This window comes from Ptychodera flava, unplaced genomic scaffold (genome assembly GCF_041260155.1).
Source record: "Ptychodera flava strain L36383 unplaced genomic scaffold, AS_Pfla_20210202 Scaffold_28__1_contigs__length_4768798_pilon, whole genome shotgun sequence".
Lineage (NCBI taxonomy): Eukaryota > Metazoa > Hemichordata > Enteropneusta > Ptychoderidae > Ptychodera > Ptychodera flava.
This window is the reverse complement of record NW_027248350.1, coordinates 3021720-3032504: the sequence shown is the minus strand read 5'-3', so window position 1 is coordinate 3032504 and position 10785 is coordinate 3021720. Positions and strand designations below refer to the sequence as shown.

Sequence of the window (10785 nt, the reverse complement as noted above, 5' to 3'; positions counted from 1 at the left end):
TTACGAAGTATGGTTATCAGTGTTGATGATAAAATATAATCGATAAAAGTGGTTTGCTGAAGAAGGAAGACGGAGAAATAAAATGAAACGTAAAAGCCAAAGGTTTGATGTAAGCTGATGTCTGCAATAATTTAAAAAAAATCATTTGAGGGTTTATATGTTATGAAAATTTATAACAGGAAATGGATATTATATCGACCTGAAACACAGGTGACCTGCGACTAAAGCCAGTTTAGATGAAGCCTGACTGTAACCAGTTAAGAAATAATGAAACATTAGGGAATGTTGGGCATCTTCAAACCAAAGCAGTCTTACATGTGTGAACTTATTTATTTGTTCCTCGTTACGCAGGAAATAGATCTAGCAAAACTTGCAGAAGCAATGGAAAGTCCGCCCGATGAAAACGAAAGACTTCAAGTCGTCATAGAGCACATTTCTGGGTTTAAAGAAACACTCAAACAGTACAAAAAGGACTATGATGCACAGGTCAGTAGAGCTCTAAATATTGCAAAATAACAGATCACTTCGGCTTTAAATATGTTATTGTACATATCGGCACATTTGACAATCACGCTTTAAAGAGGCACTCCCACTTGGTAACATTTTTAAAACACATTTTTTAATGCCAACGGTCGATATTTGACGTGGTGACTGCGCGCGGATCGCGAGATATCGATAAAAACATGTCATTTCCCGAGCGTATTTTTCACATCCCGAAGTTTTACGATCGTTTCTTATTTTGACCCGAAATCCCCCGAAGGTTTGTTGTTGTGTTGATTGACGATATTCTAGGGAGTCTACAATAAGTTCGAACGACGCAATTAATTTACTTGCCACTGCAAAGACTTTATATACAGCATTATGCCTTTACCTCAGGTAAGGTTTTTAAAACTTCTCCTTAGTTTTTGTCGTTTTCATTATTCTAAATCAGTTGTATTATATTTTCATTATTCTAAATCAGTTGTATTATATTTTTAACCAATACCACATAAACATCAGTTTTTACGCGTCAAATATTAGACGCCCCAATGACCACATTTTGTCGTCTGCCACACAGTACACCACGCGCGTGGTATGCGTCTATGCATACCATGCGGCGGCCGCTATGTATCAACCGCACGTAACTGTGCTAGTCACCAATGCGAATTCTGGTGGAATCAGCAAAAATTGTTTTTTGTTTTTTACGCCAAGTCAGTAAGACTCAGCTTTCTCCCACGGGTCATGACCGATCACCGGCACCAGTGGTACTGTGGCGTACGGCAACGTTAGCGTAGACTCGTACTCCATAGCTTAGTTGACAATGGCCCCAGTGCCGAACGTTCGATGTTCGGAAGCTGAATTTAGGTGGGCCACCGGAATTCAAACTTTTACTTTTTTGAAGACATGTTTTTATCGATATCTCGCGATCCGCGCGCAGTCGCCAAGTCAAATATCGACCGTTGGCACTAAAAAAATGTGTTTTAAAAATGTTACCAAGTGGGAGTGCCACTTTAAGGTTCCAAGACAAGAAATTGACCTTTTAAAGCTAACAATTCTCCAGTGGTTAATAAGCCTGTAAATTATATATTTTCGGGAAGCCTAGACATAGGGGAACATTTTGGTTACCGTTGTGCCACCGTTTATTACATAAGTATCACATGACAGGTAATTTGCATGACCTTTCAAAAATCAATCTTCCCTATGTTTTGTGTCAATGCTTTGAGTTATGTGGCTGAAATTTGTGTGAGTGCAAGCTGTCCTGAGAATCTTCCTAAGTTTGCTTCAGAATGTTTTTAACCTTCTAAAATAATTTTTATGCCAGAAAAACTTCCAGAGCGGTGAATTTAACCAAAGTTGATTGATTAAAAACTAGTACTCCAAAGAAAACTAAGCAAGATATAAAGAATCCGAGACACACTTTAGAAGAGCGTTGTGACATCTTGCATTCCCACATGTTTGAGTCAGATGTTTTGAAGTATTGAGACAAAACATAGATGAAACCAATTTTTGAAAGGTTAGGCAAATTATGTGTCACGTGATAGTTATGTAATCAATGGTGACACTGTGATTACCGAAATGTTCCCCTATATCTAGAGTTTCAGAAAATGTATAACCTATGGGGGTTCTGAGCTTATTAATCACCAGAAAATTGTTAGATTAAAAAGGTCAATTTCTTGTCTTGGTACCTTGAATGAAAATGTACCTAATAATACGATATAATGGTGTCAAGCAATTCTTTAGATGTATAGTTTCCCCTTCCTCTTTAAAGAGTAGTTATATTGGCTAATAAGTAACGTATTGTTAAGAAGTCTATGCTTACGATGGGGCACCAGGATCTTTATCCTTAGTCATATTAGCATAAATGTGCATAATCACATCTCCGGGGGGAATAAAGGTAGCTTTCCAGCTTTGCGACTTCTTTTCAAAGGTTAATTTTGCCGGTTAGTTGTACACTTTTACCCAAGTATAACATCTCACCTTAAAGCTATATTTATGAATGTTTTATTTGCTCAAGAAAATTAATGAGCGATGAATTTTAATGAAGATTTTTGTGAAAGTTTATGAAAATTGTTAAGTAACGTAAAAAGTTTTAGGTCAGAGGGGAAAGGGGCTATTGTCTAGGTGTCAACTAGATATTACACTTCAGAATACTGGCTGCAAAACCGTGTCTCAGATTTTTGAAACATACATTACTTTTTTTCACAGTATTGAACAAAGTTTATCAACCGATTACTTTCACAGTGCCGTCTTATTCAACAGTGATAACTTGACTCTAACAACCTTAATTAAAAAACTGAGACACTTTTTATTGGCAACCGGTTAGACATATATATGTGAAAATCTGGTGAACTTACTTTCCCCTGTTCTCGAGCTAAACTCTCGTGAGTATGCTGTAATGGGACAAAATGAACTGACTGGGTCGATTTAGTAAATGAGTTCGATTTCCCCCTTTTAAATGGCAACAAACAATTTATTGCAATCAACCATTAGACCCAGACAGTTTTTTCACTCATTGTAATCAGTGTCAACGGTTGAAATAAGGCTAACAGGGATGATTTTCTGGAGCGATGTATCCTTTCAGAGCGCAATGTACACAGTGGCCGATGACTAAATAAAGTTGAGGAGTGTCCGGAAAGGGATTAAACAAAATATGTAGATGGATCCGCTGTAAGGTTTAGACAGAGTATTAACTATTCGACCTAACTGACGGAACTTGGCATCTCGATGCCGTCTACACAAGTGCAAATACCATGTAATTTTTACGTGATGTCGGAAAGTGTTTATATCCACTGAAGAACAAGGGCATATTTGGCCAACCAATACACCAATGTGCACCTTAAAAAAAAGAAAATCGAAATGTAGCTAATTTTCAATTTTATATGATTTTATCATCTTCGTTATTAATTTTTAGGCGTATTTTAAATTTGAAACCTTTGGTCTGAGATGAAATACAAGAAATAGGCATATACTGCTGTCAGGATGCCACATTGCGGTCATTCAAATTTCCCGCTGACAAACTCTATTTCCCACAATGCATATTTCCGCTTTACCGATTTTCAATTTACCAAAAGATCTCATTTTTCCGTTTATTTTGTGCGTGGCAGCTGATAGTATCTAATTATCTTTGGCCTGGGAATGCGCCAAATTGTGACAATTATTTGCACGGGCAACTTGTTCAATGGATCGTAACGAACATATTAAGAACAATTGTCTTGCCGCCGGAAAGAAGTCAGATATAATTAGTTTGGCCTGACGTTCTTAAGCTATGCGCAGTTCTAGTGAATGTCGCAAACTTGTAGGTTGTGAAAAGGTTGTGACAACCTTCACCCCAATTAGATTACGGCATCCACATTCAATGTTATCCGATTAATTTATTTCGCTGCCAATCTTTGTACGCAACGATGTTCTCCGCAAATGACCCAAGTACCCCGTCATAGTTTTTAAACCCACTTTATGAATTGCATCCATTTCAACCCGATCCAAATCTTGACCTCGAAGACGTTTGATATCATGTTTGAGACAGTATTGTCTTGCACTTCGTTCAGAGATACCACTTGCACTTGGAAAAACATTTTGGAGATGAACACTAATATTTCGCGGTGACATCTTCCTTATCATCCATTTTTTGAAGTTCTTGCGGCTAAACGCACCGACGTAAATTATATTCATTGCCTGAAGTACATGCACTTTACCAACCAAAGAACAGAGTTTGCCTCTCTTCCAGTATAACGATATTTTGGTCGTGATACGATGTTATTCCCGCTAATTTGTAAAATTATCTTATGCAATTATGGGTAAGCCTTATTCAAGCGCAACCAGCCACATGCCACATGCCGCAAGCCAAATTTCAAGATTCACAATCAGCAAGTTAAGCTAGAAACAGGTGCATCTTCTTTCTAATTTAATTTACCTCTGAACCTCACATCAAGCTGCACCTGATTAATGATGCACATATATAATACTGGGCTACCCGATAGAGGTCTGATATTTGGTACACAGGAAGCAAAGTTTGTTTTTACAAAATATCGCGTGACCAGATGACCTTTGACCTCTATTTCACAAATAAGCCCGTAAATCGGTAACCATTAGTGCTGTACCCTTCGTATTTGATAGGATTGGGGACCCTATGGTCTAATGTTCCATTACTTATTAATAATGCACATATAATTGTACGCTTACCAAAAGAGGAAGGGATCTAATCTTTGGTACAGAATGATAAATATCGAAGCAAAGTTTCTTTTGGTCTGATGCCGCTTGACAGGATGACCATTGACTTTTATGTCACAATTAGGCTTAGAAATCAGTAACCACAATTACCATACATCTCATATTTCATGGAATGTGCAGCTCTACTGCTATTTGCTGAAAACCTACCTTGATTGTGAATGAAGTTTTAGCCAATTATACGCCCACTCAAATAGCAAAACTTATATCTGTTTCAAGAAAAAATTCAATATTGCAAAGGTTTTCTTGCATAACAAGTCGTTATTTTTCAACTATATCGCCTATCTTATTCTCACAACTCTGACAGCCGCTGCTTGGCCCGTAGCAATGCTGCTTGCAGCTTAAATATTTCTATTGTTTTCCGAAATGCAGCGAACTTAAAGAGACGTCATTCAAATATGTGGCAATTAAAACAGTCCATAGCCAACACATCACGCGAGGCTTTATCAAGCTGTTACAAGTTTAATATGATTTGTCAATACTCTTTCATCTCAAATTTACATATTTAAGTTCTCCCTTGAAATCAGTGGTTCATTATGGGAGAGCTATGTCGATTCACGTTTTAGTTGTAATTGTTTGATGTGCTTCATGTGTGCATGTGTGTTTTAAAATGGGTAAGTTGCATTCGCTATAGCGGGTAACGGAAAGAGGCTTTTGCAGATATAGCTAAGTAACATATTTATCTTTTGTCTCATAGTTACTGCACTACAACTGATACTGCAGGTCTGCTTTACATTGATATACATCGTTCTTATTACCTTTTCTCAAACACGACTTTAGTTAAAAGAGGAAGCGGAAAAACACCAAAAAGAGATGAACAAAGTCAATGAGGAATTGGAAAAACTCCGTGAAAATCGCAATGAAATGGAAAAGCAAAAGAAGGAGAACGAAGTTCGTTTGCAGTTTCTTATTGGTATTTATGAAACCATTATCGACGGGTACGTTAACTGGCTTAAAAGGATGTCATTGTAGCACACCATCTTAGGATTCCAGTACTTAGCATCTATTGCATTAATTGTATGTTGCAATACTATCTGTTTTCATGTCGTCTCCTTTCACACAATTTGCAAAATTAATAGAACCATATGTGTTGATATGGCTTACTATTTACTCAATGACAAAACATCGTTTACGACATCAATTGTTCAACAGGCACAGTTTTTCGCATTCGTCTGTTATAGTAACGATCGTAAGCTTGAAAAAATCTCACGCTAAAGATTGGTTATTTCACATGTGTCGTGTCTGAGCGCATTTCCATCCAATGGTTGAATATGATGCCTCAAATCCTGGAATCAGATATAGTCATTGGCCCAGACTGAGGCAAAGAGTTTTCTGTCGCAGGGCCCGACACTCATTTATTTGGACATTGATTTTTTAATTTCATGTTCATAAATTTTCAGAGTACTCGGGTACTTACAGTTGAATTACCTTCTCCTATAAACGACATGTAGCTTCTCGGAAACGGTCACGAGTGGCAAAACGTGCAATGATTTTTTCTGTAAAGAGTTGTGCTTGTGCGTACAAACGCAATAATAAACCCAAACTGGAGAAAAGTTTTGTGGAAAATCTCTAGACAAAACTGTGCTACAGGTGATCTTCGTGCTATTTACCGACATAGTCTGACAACTGATATGTCCAACGACGCATCAAGGTAGATGCAAACTTGCAACAAACAAGATCACATGTAAGGACCAAATATATTTGACATGATAGTGCGGTGATTCGGGTCAAAGGATATGTGGGTAATTGCAATGTATTTTAAAAGATGTATCTGACTGAAACATTACAAGAATGTCCCCGTTTAATTCATAGCTTGCTTTCTAGTTTTACAAATTTTAGATACTCTTATATGCAAATAAGATTTGTGTGCTTGCATCCGAACATCGATTTATTTGCACTCATCTGGAGGTATGTATATATCATATTGTCCCCATGGTATGAAATTAAAAAATAATGAATTTATTACTCTTTAAGTTTACCCTGATATCTGGCAAAGACGGAAATGATATTCTATTAAATAGAAGCTCAGGCACACAAAATTAATACGACGGAAATAAATGAATGTGATTCCTGTCGGTCAATTCACATTTATGCTTTCCAGGAAAACTTGGAATATTTCTTTGACAAGACTTACATGAGATTTTCTTTTTTGTCGTTGTGTCAGAGGGTATCAAGTCGTTGATGTCGACCTAAAAGTAAATGAAGAGATGACCGCCCTTACGATCAGTCCTAAGTTTGAGAAGGTATGACGATCATAGTCTAGTTTCACTGCATGAAAACGCTATAACATTTAAATAAGCATGGTTTTATCGCCTGTATGTTAGCCGAAGAGTGCATTTGAAGATGAACACAAACTCCATTGCGTGTATTCAGCAAGCCTGTATTCATGTGGACTCATTACAATTAACATGTATCATTCAACATTATAGTATAGCTTTGTCAATACCAGTGGACTTTGTGACCACATACCCCTTATTATTACTTATAATGATTATCTAGCTTTGCGGTCCCTGTCATCCCACAAGAGTCATCCCGCATGCACTTGTCGTCTGCTTTGTCTGACTCGCGCTTAGCATGCAGTCCCCGTCCGATACCTGACTTATGCAGTACTACTACGTTGTTTACAACATTCCAACATGGCTCGCTTTGTTGATGTATAGGTGAAGCAGAACTCAGGTCGCTCAGACCTCAAAGTGTTGTATTTGACATATGGAATATTATGTTCGTCACTGGCCGTGTAAACGAGCCAAAAACGGCAGTTGTCATCAACATCGACCGCTAGCATCAGGGCAAATGACTCCTGAGCCTTTCAAAGTCTCGGTCCTGGGTTAACTACGACCAACAGTCACGACGACTATGAACTCTCCGTCGAATGAAATTCTCGGCTACCAAGTTCAGATGCAACAACTGTAATCAGCGACAACTTTCATTCATCGTTTGTTTCTCCTTGTCTGTGGTTTTACCTTGTTCTTGACATTGCGACAGAGACCCCAGGATGTTTGTCAACTGCACTTTTCAAGCACCCGTTTACGTCGAGATTTCCCGTTTCCACATGTTGCGGCTTTTTGAATGACATGATGCTGAAAGTTGATGTTTCAAGTTCGATAAGGACGTTGGGGTTGCAATTTCTTTTTCTTGCCTTTTATTTCCAATTCAAACCAAGGATAACATGTACGGTGCAGTGTGGAGTGCGTGTAAATGTATACAGATTCGGGGCCGATCATGCCTGGCGATGTTTACTGGCTTCAAACTCAGTTTACACTGCCTATTTATTCGTCGTTCACATCTACAAAATCACTGGCATCGCCAAAACTGTAAAATAATAGCGATAATATAATCACAGTTGATAGGCACTTTGTGTGTTGTCGTGTCTTTGCCATCTTTCTTTCATGGTCTTGACCACGCCACGAAATACGTATTTTGCCACTTGAAATTCCCAGTCGTGTGTGATATTTATTTTTCGATGGTATGGGGGACCTGTAGTATGGCTATAAATTGACGCCCGTAAACCAGCCAAGAAGAATTTGCCGTACGATTCACCATCTTGTTTTCGAGCTGACGTTTAAAATTCTCTGAGTAACTCTGCAAGTTTATCGATTGGGATGTCGTCAAACTTTTATTTTTGGCGCTTGTAATCAAGCCATTCTAAAGCAAAAACAATCAAAATAAACAATAAACAATAAAAAATACAAAAAATGACCCTAAGTTGAACATTTTTGTTTCGTTTTATTTATTCCTGGTGAATCTCCTGTTCTTGTCAACTAGTTGTGAACAGCTGATTAATTTGCATAAATTGACTCAAAAAAGAATATGTTAACATCGGCAGTCATAACTCACTGTCACGTCGGGTTGCAGTGACTAGCTTATTTTCCACTTGTTATCGCCGCCGAAGAATAAAATTAAAGAAATTTACCTCTTTATACTCGTACTCCCCATTTGGTTTGTTGCAATGTATTCTTTTCATTTCTGACATTTTCAAGCGTACAGAGTTTCACCGACATCAACAAAGATAGCCATGTTGCACACTGCATTGTATCGGACGGGATTGCTGAGCGCGAGCCAGCCAGACAGAGCAGACGACAAGTTCATAAATCGTACAAAAAAGCATTATTGTTGATATTCTGCACCATTATCAATATTTATATTTTAATCTATTGCATGCTTTACCTCATAATTTCTCTCCCTTTTAAATGCCCCCTCCTTTATACGTTTACGAACAAAAGCCTTAAATTGTTATGTTTGTTTTTGGGCCACGATGCTTGAATAATCCGATACATTATCAGTAATAATCATGAGGTATGACATAACAAAAATCACTGGTATTGACGAAGCTGTAATATAATGCCTTTTCATGCAGTGTTTGGAAACACCTTGTCCACGGTGAATTACCAGAAATTGGAGCTCAGAAGACGCCAAATATTGTTAAGCTTAGTATGATATGATAGGTTTCCCGATCAAGTATTACCGTATTTTAAAATACACTTCATGCCGGAAAATGCCGAGAGAGTTTGACCGGTTAAGAAGGGCTTGACTACGCAGTTTCTGCGTAGTGAAGCTTCATTACGTATTCATGGTGACCCCTGGCCAGCTGTCAATAACTTTGGGGGCTTTTGTCTTTTGGCCTGCTTTGCATATGCGTCGTTGGACACGACCTGCCAATCACCCAGGTAGTCAATTTAACTATTAACTGACTGTTTACCGACCCAATTAACACTATCCAGCAGTATCAGTCATATTTTAATCGCGTGGCCCGGGTGGGCACAACGTAGGAACGCGTGTATTTCTGTGTGTACGTTTCACTTGTGGTGTTGTTTGTACCATCGTGTGTCCTTGTTTCACCTACAGCATTACCTTCAAGGTGACAGGCTTACTATTAATAGTTCAGTATCATTGCACCGAGTTCTGCCCACGGTGAAAACCACCTGTTTTGCCTACTAATTACTGCCCGTCGCTGCCCGTCCTGAATGTAGCCTATCTATAGCTACAGTAATCACATAAATCATTTATCAGTTTTGATATATACTCCTAAATTGTAAGTTTGATCAAAATCGAGACCACATTCAAGTGCTATGCAGACTGTCCATGTAAGCACACACAGTGACAAGAAGGCGGCAAACACCTACTCACCAAGCACATCGAATCGGCGAAAAGAAGCATAAAAAGCTAGGCTTATCGCCAAAACAAACGCGCCAAGCGCTAACAAAAACCCATACCAAGCGGCCCTTTTCAGGGCCACCAAATACTCCAAAAGGGAACTACCAAAAATACGATAAGATGACATAGAACACACAAACACTTAAAAGAAATAACAAAAATCGCACACATAACAAACAACTGAAACACTCATTAAATACAAAATAAACAATCACAGTAACGTAACAGAAAACATGGCCGTGGAAATAAATCAGCTATTTCCAAAGAAAAGCCGACAACAACATGAAATTCAACAACAACCTATCATCGCTCAAACTATGAAACTCCGAAAAATAGTACTAGGCAAAAGCCTTAAAATTCATTCGGACACCAACAAAACCAAACAGAATAAAACCACCTCAGGATTTCAACAAATAAAGTCGTATAATGTGACTACGCTACATCGTGAGACACAAACAATCGCAACAACACCAATTCAAAGAAAAGTCAAATTGGACTCCACGAACAACAAAAAAACAAAAACTTGAAAGCTATCTGAAGCTGCTAAACTCGCACTTCTAGAGATACCCTTTCAAACAAGGAAACAAAACATGTCGCGAGCCAAAAGAATCGCGATAAACCAGCTTGCAAACATTGGACAAATTTTGGGAAAATAACCCTTCGACAAGGTCGGTTTTTCGTTATTGTCAACACAAACGATTACGTACTCGAATGCGAAAGGCAATTACGTAACACTCAGTATTATACACAACAAGCCAGAACAAACAGTAAACAAAGTAAATGAACTATTAATTAAAATGTACGAGAACAAGCACATCAACCAGGATACTTGTAAGTATCTTGATCCAATAAACATAAAATCCGTACCCCGCAGTGGTACTTATTGCCTAAAAATTCACAAACCTCCGCAAAAATCTAAAAGACACA

General features: G+C 38.1%; 1 long non-coding RNA gene across 1 annotated transcript; it reads left to right on the top strand.

The window, feature by feature from the left end:
• The first annotated feature begins 403 nt into the window (after positions 1-403).
• On the top strand, positions 404-6949 carry LOC139127055 (uncharacterized). Its single transcript, XR_011550912.1, has 3 exons — positions 404-486; positions 5485-5642; positions 6869-6949. It is a non-coding gene; the product is annotated as an uncharacterized lncRNA (long non-coding RNA).
• The last annotated feature ends 3836 nt before the right edge of the window (positions 6950-10785 follow it).